General features: G+C 43.4%; 1 long non-coding RNA gene across 1 annotated transcript in view; it reads right to left on the bottom strand.

Moving 5' to 3' along the window:
- Positions 1 to 1204: 1204 nt before the first annotated feature.
- Positions 1205 to 13772, bottom strand: part of LOC122166954 — a 19116-nt gene continuing 6548 nt past the window's right edge. Inside the window, exons 2-3 of the long non-coding RNA XR_006170914.1 lie at positions 2484 to 4241; positions 1205 to 1358 (exon numbers count right to left, since the gene is read on the bottom strand). This is a non-coding gene — a long non-coding RNA (uncharacterized LOC122166954). The remainder of the gene's footprint in view (positions 1359 to 2483; positions 4242 to 13772) is intronic.

Below are 13772 nucleotides of genomic sequence, written 5' to 3'. Positions count from 1 at the left end.
GTTGTTACCAACATGGGAATTACAATCTCAGAGGCCTTAGTCCCAGAATTATATTGGTGCATTAAATGTCTTCTCCTTGAACAATCCGGCTGATGTCTTCAGGTCCTCCTCATCCCTTCTGGATGGGTTTTTCTCATCCCTCAGTCTCTACTAGGGCAGTGTCATAGGACCTAAACTTTCAGGATGCTGAGTATAGACAATTATTAAGCATGTTCAGATATCAATTCTCCACACAAACAAAGCATGAAGTAGGAAGAGGAGTGGCTCATTAGTGAGCTAAACTGAAGAAAACATAACTTAGTCTCTTTAATTTTAAAGGCTGGTGTGACACAAAGAAGTGGATGTGAATGGCCTGTGCTGCAATCCTTTACCTTCATTTCATGAATGGCTCCTGGCTATTGGTAAGATATGATCTATTCTGAGAAGAGATGGGCCAAGTTAGGCCAAGGTCTTCTCAACTCGCAGAGTCACAGAAAGTAAGGTTGGCAGGGACCTCTGAGTCCATTGGTTCCAACCAGTGCTCCATCGGAACGCCCAGAGCAGAGTGCCCAGGCCCATGTCTCTCCGAGGAGAAGGCTCCACAGCCTCTGTGGGGAATTTGTGCCGCTGCAGAGTCACCTGCGCAGAAGCGCTTCCTCATGCTCACAGGAAACCTCCTGTGTTGCTGAGAGCATACTTTGAAGCTTTTCCTTTTGTCTGCTGCCTCTATATTTGCGTTGGGAAGATTAGATGGACGCAAGTCAGATCAAAGCTGCCAGGGTAGATGGTAATTTTAGAAGGGTTTGTGCCATTTGTATGCCCCTGCTCTGTGTTACATTGGAAGTCTATCAAACATAGCTACATTTTCTTCATGCCCAGGTAACTTTGTATTTTGTCTTAGGAATTTCTGTTGTAACTCTTCCGGGTTGTTAGGACTATACTTTTGGGTGGGAAAGGGCGCTCAAAATATCTGCTTTTGTGATAACTGTTACTTGTACACTATGGCCCTCCATGAGAACATCTAAATATCTTGTAGCTCATTTTTTTTTTTGCTAATACAAGGAAAAAAAGGCACATGGATTATGAAAAATCTACAAAATGCAACATTGGAGGGACTAGCATTTTGTCTAGAACGCAGACTGACGAAGATGCAATAGCTGTCTTTAAATACATTAGAAAGGAATGCTACTCTGTACATCTGATATAATTGGGACAAGTGACAGTGATCTTGAATTGTAGCAAGTGTAGCTTAGATTAGAAGAAATTTGCTAAAGACAACTGAGGACTTACCTGGGACTGTGGTGGAACCTCTTTATGAGAGGCTTCTAATAGAAGATTAGAAGATCTGGCAGAACTGTCTTCTGTACTGTTTCTTCATCCTTGGAAAGGAGTAGACGAATGAAAAGACATCTCTGTTTCCAAGGCTGCCAGCTCTGGGCCTTACTAGAGATGAGATCAGTTGAGTCTTGATCTAAGTTTGTCTTGGGTTTCTAACTAACCTATGTGCATCAGCCAGCAGACCTGACCAGTACACCCCAGGAGTCTTGCTTAAAATCCCTGAGTTAACTATATGGCTTCACCTTATTTCAGTACACCTTAATGACTGTTTACAATAATACTCAATTTTGATTAAAAAAAAAAACAAAAAAACAAAAAAAAAAGCAAACAAAATAAAAACAAAAACATTGTTTGTCCCATATTTTCCAGGAATACGTGACTAACAGATCAATTGGTGGGAGGGAAGGGAAAAGGAACACAATGAAGTCAGTAACACAATATTAACACAATATTAAGTCAGTTGCTCATTGCTGGCAGGTAATTAATGAGGAACCATGGGTATGTGAGGTGTTACTAATAAATTGGCTAGAATATGCTAAATGGAAAGCTGTTCAGCTTCACACTAGCATATGTTGTACTTCACAGTCAAAAATATATTTCTCCCTCCTCTCTGTTTCTCCCTTCATTCTGGAAATTTTCTTTTCCTAATATAAAGGTGGGGAAGTAGCAAAACAAGAAAATAACCTGTGCCATATTGTATACAACACAAGCATCTATGGATAAAATGTATTTTTGTGAGAGAGACTTGTCATCCTTTAGGAAACAGGTTACTCTCTTAAAGTGCAAGGTCACACTTGTGTCTTTCTTGCCTTCTTCACCATTGTAGTAGCTGGGTGCCAGGGGCTGAGCTACATTCATGTCTGGGCTCATCTCAGGAGCTCATGGGATCCTGTTTAATTCAAGTTGACTCAAACTAGCTATTAGTACATGCCTCATTGCTGAGCTAGTTTAAGTCGAGATGATGTTTTTATTCCCACTACAGTTTTCAGAGTTCACCATACAAACCTGAAGTTGCTCCAGGCTCACTTCTCTCTTCTCTGTTGGGTTTTACATCTTTCCCATCTGACTTTTTTTTATTTTGGTGCACAATAAACAGTGAAAAGCAAGTTTTGATTAATCACTCCTACCTCACCTCTTAGCGCCTTGCCCCTGGATGTCCAACCTACCTCTCAGCTCGCTGGCTCTGGATCAGTAAAGAAGGTGAGAAAGGTGCCTTGTTAAAAAGTCAAGCGTAGCAACCTGAAGAAGACAGTTCAGAACAGCCTCATCCTCCTTGCTCAAGAAGCTGGGCACCCTTGATCTGCTGTCTTCCCCCCAGAAAGAATGAAAAACATTTTTCAGGTTTTTGGTTCAGGTTTCTTGATAATGCTCCTGGTTTGATTACTGCAAGAGAAGAAAATACCAGAAAAAGCACAGCAATGTAGTGGACATGCAGTTACCAGGGCTCTATTTGCACCTGGGAGGCTGGAGAAAAGCCCATGTACTGAGGAGCTACTGCATACAGTTTCAGTCATGTCTGGAGAGACTCGTTTTCTCTGTCATTGAGGTTGTCGAGTGCAAGTCTTTTCTTGAAGAAAAGCAAGGCATTGCTTTGAAAATTATCTCTGTGGTGTTAACCTTTATTTACACGTAGGTATTTTTTGAGTCCCCAGGGTTCTTGTTCTCATGGTTTTGTTCACAGCTCCCATAAGGAAAAAAAAAAAAAAAGCTCAGTATGAGAAGAAAAGGAGAACTCAGTAATTATATTGCAACTACAAGAGGCTCAGAAAAAAAAAGGAGGGGGGGGGAATCAACAAGAACAACAACAATCAAAACCTAAAATATGTAACACATGATTAAAAATCACGAGGAATATCAACATGGTATCATTAAATCCACTTATTTGGAAATCCCATGAACAGCCCATTCTGCCTGCTAGGAAAACCCTTTCCAAGATTCAGATCTTTGCTGTTGATTCATTTCATCTTGCTTGGAAGAAAGAGGTGATCAGTAACAGTAACTTTATTTGTGAGATCACCAGCAGAAACAGCCATGTGGGCCTCAAAGCAGCAGACATTTTTCCGTTTTGCCTTGTGCTCCACTTTATATCTCACTGAGCCTCTTACTGATTCACACTGCAGATGCTACAGTAGATAGATTTGGGGGCAGAAGGACATAGGGAATAGCTGAAATGCTTCCTCATAAGCCAGGAGATTACACAACAAGAGTTTCATTGCCAAGGAGCAGGAGGAGGATAGTAGATCCTTACCCTTTGGAGGAAGAGGAGAGGCAGGAGAACACCAGCCCATCAGAAAATGGCTGAAAGAATAGCTCTGGGGAAGGTATACTCCCTTGCAAAGGCTGGGGAGACCAAAGCATAGCAGAGATCTCTGGTGATCCCATGAGTACAGAGAGACAGTCAGAAAACAAAGCACGCAGCAACAGCCTGGGTACCAATGTTGGTGAGTAGATGGGGGGAAGTTACAGCTAGGCAAGATGAGCCCCACTGCACCCTCAGTGCTGCACAGGCACTTCACCTCATCACAGAGAGGTTAGCTGATCCTAGGCTAAGCTGTATGATCTGGCCCAGAACCTCTGTGAGCTGGTGAGGCTGTTAGAGTCATAGAATCATAGAATCATTAAGGTTAGAAAAGGCCCCTAAGACCATCTAGTCTAAACATCTATTTATCACCAAGTGAGCGAGCCTTCTCATGCTGTGCTCCTTGATGGATCTGCAGAGCTCTCCAACCTTCCGTAAGGCTTTTTTGACGTTCCTGGGGCATGGCTTACAGTATGCTGAGGAGTTACTGCCTTTCTTTGAGCTGCTGCGGACTGACCTAAGCCCAGCAGGAATTAGTTACACAACTCTTCACAAAGTAGCACAGCTTTGGCTTGCTTATGTCCTCCTGGCTTCCATCCAGAGTGATGAGTCCTGGTAGCACTTCCTGGAAAAGATGACAGTTAGTAAGCAGAGGCTGCAGGGCCCAAGCAGCCCTTGTCATTACAGGAACATTCATGAATAGAGCCAGGATGGGTGGGCTTCTCTAGTCTTGGTTACTTGCCTGACTTCTTGTAGGCATTTTCCATAGTTTCCTTTGTAGTTTGATTTTTCTGTGCATTCTCCTGCAAGTATTTTTCTTCTCTTTCAGGGGGCTCTGTGTCTTACTATTTCAATTACCTTTGCTTTTATCTCAGTCTTGGGACTTACTGCTTTACATACAATTAGCACTGGGGTAGTGCCTTAGAGACAGCCTTATAGTATTTGAAAAATACTATATGATAGGTAGACACTAAATGGTTAAACTTTTTCAAACACAAAAATCTAGTGAAAATAAAATAATCCGAATGGGAAAGGGGAATCAACTTGTGGATTAGTCATTACTGAGTAGGATTTACAGAGGAGTAAAACTAGCGTAAAAATGTAAACCAGCTTTGCATCCACCCACCATACCATGTTTGCTTGCTAAGAAACACCAAGCAAGAAACAGTAGGAGCATCATCTGATTTACTGCAGTGAAGGTCCATGGGTCAAAATAGTCTAGTGAAAGAGAGGCATCTCACCCAGCAGTTGCATATGCTCAAGCCGTGAGAGACATTTATAAATACAGTGCACCACTTCTCCATTGGCCACTAAGAGCCTTTGCCCAGAGCCTTTGCCCAGAGCTCTGCCTGCACGTCTTGGCATTCCCCACATGCTCCTTCCACATGAGGATTGTCATGACCAAAAAAAATTTCACCTAGAACTGCATTGTGTAGTCATTCCTGTTAGCCTAATGGCACATGGCAGATCAGATACCTGTCTACTCATAGTACCACAACCCTGATGAGACTGTGGGCAGGTGTGCTACCTCATGGAGACCTTCCTTCCCTCAGACATGGTCCTTTGCTGCAAGGATGCAAGTTAGATCCCTTGTGTCCATACAGAGTTCCACTCTGGCAGCCCAGTCACACCAAGCCCTAACCACCATCCAACAGATGGCAGCAGCCTTGCACAATGACCAGTGCAAGGCTTGACTCTGTGCACAAGGATGATGCGATGATGCTCGTATCTGGCAACTTCAGTGGTTATTTTCACCCCTAACATCTCAAAGACCTTTTGCTTTCCAGACAAATGTAAGCTGGATATTTCAGTACTGTGGCTGCTCATATATACATCACATATATCTCCTCTCTTCTGACAGCAAGAGCACCTCTAGGTCAAACCTAGCTGGCAACATGCTTACACTGCCAACTCTGGAGTCACATGAGTGTGTGGAAGTTCTGGTTTACAGTAACTCTCCTCCTCCTTCCCAAATCTTATTTTTCCAGAGAAAATATGATATCACCCTGAATGCTGAAAGAGGAACAAGAAACCAACTGTTGATCTCACGCTTTGTTAAATTTTGTATTTATAAAGTAATCTCATGCTTTCGTGGGATGTGAGTCAGACCAGCTTTTGAGCACAGCGTTTGTCAGAGCTACCACTTCTCATCTTCTCCTGCCCTCCTATTATTGCCCATAGGTCTGTTCTGTCTCACTTTCATCTTTTCATATTCATTTCTGCCTTCTCCTATCTCACTTGCAAGTTTCTGTTTTCTTACTACTGTCTCCTGTCCCTGCATCTTTAATGTGACAGCTCTTCATGTAACTCAGGGGGAAGGTGAGGGAGGTCCTTTTGCTGAATACCTCAGCACTGGTGCTGTAAAAGTAAACCCCATAGGCTCCAGAAAATGTGCTAACTTTTAGATATATTTTCCTCTTAATTTAAAAAAAATAATGATGCCAAGCCATCTGTTGCAAATGTAAAAAGAGATGTAAATAGATGATACATAGTGTACAGAGTATCATATGAGTGCTCCATCTGCTGTGGGGAAAGTCAGCAATCCCCAGAAACAACACTGGGTGCTAAAGCCCAATCCCAGAGCGGCCTTAGAATTTCCAAAGGCATAACCTGTTCTGAAGGCTGCTTTAACAGAAAAACAAGTCAGATTGGAGTGGACTGAGTAGATCTCTGCATGTCAGCGATTATGTTGTGGACAGGGTAAGCTACACCTTCATGCTTTTGTTTCAAACTCTTTGCAAACTTGGGGACTTTCCTTCTTCACTTGTACTGTCAGGGTTTATGTGGCAGCCAGCAGTCTAGCAAGCTTTTTACCGAATAGCAGCACAAGTCTTCTCCAGTGTCAGAGTAACAGACCAATTAAATGACACATGAAACCCAGCTTTGATGAATGCAGAATAGTGTGCACAAGGCAAAAGCAACCCTTGCCATGGCTGCATACACACAGACCCCAGGCCCAAGGTCTCAGCTAGAGACCCAGGAGGTGCCACGAATGGCTTGGTGTGCTTAGAAAGGGTCAAGAGAGGAAACCAAGGGTTAAGAAGGTTGAGAACTACAAGGAATGGAATGAAGAACCAAAAATAAAACTGTTCACATAATTCCTTGTTGTGTCTGTACTGTGAGCCGTCTGTGTAGCTCTAGTCTCCCCACCCACAAATGGGTGTAGTGGAACCAGGAAGGACTCTGAGGAGCAGGATGTCTGGGACTGCTCTGTACAAAGATGCAGCAAAGACAGTAGGGCTCTTCACCTGCAGAGCAGAGGAGGTGTAAGAAACCAAGGCTAGAATGGAAAATAGGAGTAAACAGAAATCCACTACTCCACACTTCTCGCCATGAGGCCTGGGGTTATCTCATGACATTCGCAGAGAATAGGTGTTAACTCAGCAGATGGATGGACTATTTTGTAAGGTGAACCATTAACTTTTTGTTGATGAGGTCAGGAGTGCGTGTGGTTTTCAGAAGTTTCTAAACATATCTGTGGCACTTCTGTGGGAATTTTTAAATGTGGAGTTCCAGAGCAAGCCCTCCTTCCAGAGGTTCCACATGCTTATTGATAGCAGCAGGGAGGAGGTGAAGGTGGAAGACCTTTTATCGTGTCATATTTTTTTCCTGAAGTGCCTACTACCGTCTGCCAGAGGAACTGCATCAAATGGCCCCACCTTCTCACCAGCTTGGACCAGTGTTTTCCCATGTTTCCAGCTCACACCAGGATTGGGACAGCAACTGAATGTGAAGCAACACAGACAAAAGTCCAGTTGGATGATGTAGCAGCCCCCACCCCCATAGCACCGACAGTCTGTTCTACTCCAGATGCGAGTCCATTTGTACACAGGGCCAGGCACACCTGGAGACCAGGCCCAGCATGTCTTGGCACAATAGGTGTTTCTTGCAGCTGGCCTGGTGCTTCATGAGGGCTATCTGGTGGAAATCAGCAGGGAGAAGGCTCTCTTCCTGGGCAGTTCCCACAGGTGTGGGAAAAAGACTGTGGATCAGGCCAGCCTTTGGTCCCTAGTTCCAGCAACCTCTGCAGGAAGGTGATGTTCCAGGGTAGCAGGTGAACCATTCCTCAGGGGTGTGCATGAGTGTTTCTTCTGCTATTCAGGTGCTGAGGTACATGATCTGGCACTTTCTTGCCGCCAGAGTGGCACAAGGCTTTCTGCCAGGATTGCAACTGCACATTAGGAAGCTTTTAAACCATGAATAGTGCTGGTAATGCATTTGGGCACATGGTCCCCTCTCCCCCTCCCTAAACATCTTTCACCTACTACCACTGCCTGAGAGGCCTGGGTGACCCAGACTTTGTTTCAGAGTCCCCTGCACAGACAAGCAAACAAGCCTTGCCTTGTCTACTCTGGACTTCTCCACCCTGTGCTGGCTGCCTCTCAGCTATCTGCCAAAGTTGGCTTTGCAGGCCAATATTTGCTCCGCAGTCCCAGACACTACCTCACTCCTGTTTGCCCAGGTTCTTACTTCACTGTGCCTTCAGTATCATGCTCATACTATCCACACCCTGAGGTGCTCAAACAGACATCAAATTACAAGAACATGGGCTTTCTTGCATCCCTCCTGCATGCCTCATCACTGAGTGAGAAAGAGAAAGGGGCAACCTAGTGGTACACTGCCCAGCTGGAGACTTGCAGCTTCGCAGCCATGTTAGTGAGAATGCTGATGGGGAACCACATGACATGGAGCACCAGCCACTTCTTGAAAGTGCCAATGAGTCACACCCACACAGTGTATCCTCTGAAGTAGGCTGAAAGGACTAATGGGTAAGAGTGGGGAGAGTCTCCCTACCAGCCACCCACAGCAGCCAGTGCTATGCAGGTGTCAGGCAGCACAAACTGTCACCCACAGGCATTGTGACATTGCCAGAACAGGTTGTGATGAGACCTCATAGCTTTTGAAATGAAAGTTGTGATCCTAAGGGGATAGTGAGGGTTAAAGATGCTCAGGGGCTGAAAGAGCTCTGTCCTTCCCACAGGACATGCTTTTGGGCTGTCTGGAAACGGATTACGAAGAGGTCAACTGCAGAGCAGTCAGGGAGAGCTCTCTCAGCCCTGAGATGACCCAGCTGGCTAGCACCTGCATTTGCAATTAAAACCCCAGTACTCTCCAAAAACCTTCAGCTAGGAGAAAACCAACTGGAAGACTTTCTTTCCAGCAACTTGTATTCAGTCTCCAAGGCTGGAGAGTCTTGCCCTGTGGCAAGACAGTAGAGGTAATCCAGCACTTTTGTTGTTTGTTACCTTTAACCTGGAGGTTATTGATTTTCTGATATAAATTACAGGGAATAGCTGCAAGTATTCTCATTTAGTGTATTTATTGCTCTTTCTTGCGTAATTCTCTCTCTGGAATCTTCAATCATTTTCTCCCCACTTAAATTACGTTAACAAAAATCCCAGTGCATAGTGCAGCCTAGGAGCTCCTCAGAAACGAGAGCCAAACCTGTAAAGTCCATCCAGCTTTTAGGGGCATGTTCTCGCTGTGGTTGTCCCTGGGTCTTACCCAGCATAGACGGCAAGGCAGCACTGACTGCATTCTCACAGCACTGGCATAACGTGCAGTGCTTTCTCTGCAATGCAGCTGTCAGTCAGTTGCTAGTTTGCTGAATGGCGAGAGTAATAGTGAGGAAGGTGGGAATTTCAGATGTGTCAGGGTAGCTCACATAAGGAGGCATTTGCCCAAATGTGACGAAAGCTTGCCGTTTACACTTCCTGATCTCATTTACTGTTGGTGGGGGGAAACCCAACACAGCTTCTGTGTCGTATCTCAAACACTGCTATGTCACACCTAAGAAGGTGGAAAGTTTGGAAAATTACAGTAATGCAGCGAAGGCTGTTATCAATCTGCAACGTAAAATAATCAGATCACATCAGATCACAGAGAGGTGCCACTGCTTTTCTGTGTCACCTGCCACTTGGCTTCTAGTAACCGACGCAATTGCCAGATCCACCTGAAGGACGTGAAGAGGAAGAAACTTGGTCTAGAAGCTGGCACTTGGTCTAGGATGATGTCTTTGGAAGCCTTACAAGGGCTGTGTCTGCTCTGTTCTTGCAAGGCCTCTAGTGACAGGGGGTGAAGGGAAAAGGGCCATCTCAGAGGCCAAAAAAAAGATGAATATGGTCCTGCAGGCTAGCATTCAACAAACACAAAGCATCCAGCTTTTACTCCACAATTACTGAATAACAGAGAGCAAACAATTGAAACTGTGTCCTTGATAAGCACTTCTAATTCTGAAGGCTCCTCTGGACACCCACCACCAGAACTGTGAGCTTTAAAGGAACAAATAGCTTGGTTTTTCTCTATTACACTTAAAAACACTTTTCTATGTAAGTGGCTCTATAGGTCAAATCAGGACCCAAAAATATAAACAATACCTTCAAGCACCCATCAAAGCACTTAAGACTCTCACCATCTTGTTGTTCTCCTTCTTGTCCGTATTTAGTTTAGAAAGTGTGAAGAGTATTGCAAGAGTACTGTGGGCTCTACGAGGAAAAAATCTGCACTGGAGTGGCTAGCATGTGTGAAATTGAGCCTGCAGCCATGCACAAAATAAAGATTTAAAAGTATCAAATAACTCCCAGTGCACGTAAGAGGCATGGTTCCAATTTAGAAGTCACAGTAATCCCACACCAAATGGATTACATGGTCATAAACTCTAAGTGCGTACGTACAACCATTTGAATTACAGCACGCTCACAGCTTTTTTCTTCCCCTCCAACATTTGCATGCTAGATTCTGTCATTTTAAAATGCACAATTTAAACCAGAAGTCAGCCACTCTGCCATCTCCTCAGTGCCAGAGCACCTGTGTACTTCTGCAGAGCTAGTTAGGATCTGGCTGTATTGCAGAACGCAGGCTGGCCTTGCAGCCTCCGCAGCTCAGCTTCTCTGCTTTTGCTAGAGCTTGGCATCCTCTGAGTTTTCCTGCTGAGGCTTGGCACTGTGCCACTCTCCAAGTGACTGGCTGGGAAGGATGTATCTGGGAGGCAGGATTGCCTTCCCACAGCAAAGTTTTTAAGTGGAATCTCTGGGGCGCTTCCAGCACGCAGCAGTGCTTGCTGAGCAGCCCTCCCATGGGAATATGTTGAAATGCAGTTACGGACATGAGGATGATCACGAGAGGGGGAAAAAAACAGATTTGTTGCAGATGTGACTTCAGAACAAGCTCTTACCATCCCTGGTTATACTACAGCAGAAAAACAAAGATGCAACCAACCCGAACCCACCCAGCAGGGCTGTGTTAGGAACAGATTGAGATCTGATGTCACAACAACTGGGCTTTCTCCTCTCTGCCTCTCCTCTTTTTGTCGTTTTTTTTGTTGTTGTTGTTTTGTTTTTTGGTGTCGCATCTACACTAGCATAGAGGGAAGTTATCCTGAAGAGTAGTACCATTACCAGCAGAAATCCTTCCTTGCACTACAAAATGCTGACACATTGAAAGTACAGTTTCAACTGCCCCACAGTTGAAAGGAGTGGGGAGTGGCACAGTAAGCGTAATAAGAAGACATTACAGGAAAAACCTAGATTTACTAGCTTTTAGATTTTCCAGCAAAATGACAACTATGCCTTGAGGTGAAATAATAAAAAATAAAAATAAATCAGCCAAAAATATGAATATAAAGCAACTTTAATTTTCCTCTAGATATTTATATCAAAGAAATAATACTCATGTCCAAGTATTGTACATACAATATCTTCCTTATAAACTCTTTAGTTTAAAACACGTGTACAAAATTGCACATTGCATTTTGCAAAAAATCATAAATACCTTTTTGCATGTAAACAATTCCAGCACAAGGATAAATGTTATACATTCCAAGATGTCTAAGTCTCTGATCATAAACAAACAAAAACGAACAAAAATCCCACTGTGATCCCCATAAAGGTCCTAGTGTTACAAATCAACCATTAACAGATTTCTAACTGATGTACTGCACACAGGAATACATAAAAGAGCACAAGGCAAGTCGCCTTTTAGTCATAAGCACTTAAGACAGAGACTTGGAATACAATTCTGCTGCCGTTTAAACGCATGGTATCCATCCCATGGTATCTAGTGGTAGCAGGATTGCATTAATTTTTCCAAGATTGACAGCTGCAGTATGCCTTACTTTTAATTCTTAAGCAAGTTGGCTACCGCTGAACAGTAGGAATTGTAAAGTTATTGTAAACACAGTCATCACCGTTGTATATTCAGTAAGTTACAGTATTCTCCTAAACACATCACTAAATTAAGAAAATGTCTTACATTTAATCAAGTGCAAGTTGCCAAACAATATTGTCCACTTTGTTTCAGAAATAAGCATTTTGATTATAGTACTACAGTTTGTTAAAGTAACATAAAAGAAACACAATGGACATAATCCTCAGTTGTATATTATTAAGCCCTATAGCTTCTATTTATGTGAAAAAAAAAAAAAATCACATCAGAAAAAAAGCTGCCAGAGGCATCCTCCATAAATCCTTCCCCTGACCAAATCCAGCCAATCAGTAGCTACTGCATTTTGTTTCGGTATTATTACCTCGGTTTGTGTGCAATTTGCTGGCCAGCACACCTGTCTCAAGAGCTCCCCGAATAATCAGATTTAAAAGAGAAAGCAGAAGTGTTTCTGAATCCATTCAAAGTAGGGTTTTTGAAATTGGAGTTTTTTTGTTTGGTTTGGTTTGTTTTTTTTTCCCACCTATTCAAATAATATAATTTTTAAAAATTCTTCATGAAGAAGAGATTTTGGAAGGGTATTTCAGAGTATTCCTCTGTGCCAGCTAATTTAATAAGGCAGAATATGAAGGTGCACATAAGCCCAAATTGTAAGAATCCAGAAAAGCACGTAGGCAGACAACCACCCACTAACTACCTGCACATGAGCTACTGCAAGAGCAGAGGCAAATCTGGGCTGCTCTGTCTCCACCTTTCGTTTTGAATAGCCACCCTGAACGAGTACGTTTCAGTACTATCTATGCCCAAAGGCCTAGGGAGAATCAGTTTGAACATCAGAATTGTAGGAAGTGACATTTTGCTCATACTTCTCCTTTTGGACAGAAAAAGAGCATGGGGATGCTGGTGGCTAACCAGTAAGGAGGGGCTGCTTCTCCTTTTCTAGAGGTCCCCTGGGTATGTTGATCATGCAAGGGAAGACCACAGGACGCGAGCAGTTCCCGCAGCTACCCCAAGACACTGTATTGCAAGGCTCATGGTGCTGTGAATAAGTATTTTCTACAAGGACACTGAGCAAGAAACAAACAACAGTAAACACAACGTGCTCCCAATGCTGAGTCCAACTGTGCAGGAGTCCTATCATTTTTAGCTGATGAAAGATCTCCATTGAAGTGATGCGCTCAAGTGGTCTGAAAGACATATTGCTCAAAGAATGATGGATTTCTGCTTGCCTACCTTGCACCCATCCAGAGCTTCTCCCTTTTCATGGATATCTGAGTGACACAGCATGAGTCATATTACCATACTGTGAGGGCACTTATGTGGGCCCCTAAACCTCAGGAAGATCTTTAGTCTAGGCAGAAATTGCAGAAAGAAGAAGCAAGCCTCAGCAAAAAAAAAAAAAAGAAAAAAAAGAAAGGAACTATCCTGGAAGAATGCCCTTCAACTCCACAGTCTAAGAAATGTAAAAGTTGAAATGCATCTTCAACAACAACACTTGCTCAGAAACAGAGAGCCAGCTGTGATTGCTGGTAGGAACCTGCTCAGGGGTCCTAAGGTTTTTCTCCAGATAGCATAAACTAGAGATAATATAACAGATAAACTTGTTTCCAGGAACTGCAGACTCACTTTTCACTTTCACAGCAGAGCATCCCTTAAGGTCCCTACTCTTCTTTTGACCTTAAAAAGCCTACAGACCTATTTGTAATTAAGAAGAGTGGGTGTGGTAAGAATCGGCAGCCAGATTTTGGTGGGTAAGAGGCCTATGTGGGCTTGCTCATCGTTTTCAGTTTGAAAGCCAGGAATTGCACAATACTATATTACAACACTTACTCCCTTCTCTTTGACCCCTACTGCAACCAAAGCAAAATTACTGGTGTAAATAAATGTTTACATTGATCACGGTGGCACAACTCCCCTAAGTATCTCCGTTAATCAATGAATAGGACATTGCAACAAGAGAAGCAATTCTCCAAGATTTGCTTGTAATAGGTCTTTT

This window comes from Centrocercus urophasianus, unplaced genomic scaffold, assembly GCF_019232065.1.
Source record: "Centrocercus urophasianus isolate 14NV4802_14NV808 unplaced genomic scaffold, USGS_Curo_1.0 seq_347, whole genome shotgun sequence".
NCBI classification, from domain to species: Eukaryota; Metazoa; Chordata; class Aves; order Galliformes; family Phasianidae; genus Centrocercus; species Centrocercus urophasianus.
Note: the sequence above shows the minus strand (reverse complement) of the source record. Positions and strands in the feature narration are given on the sequence as shown.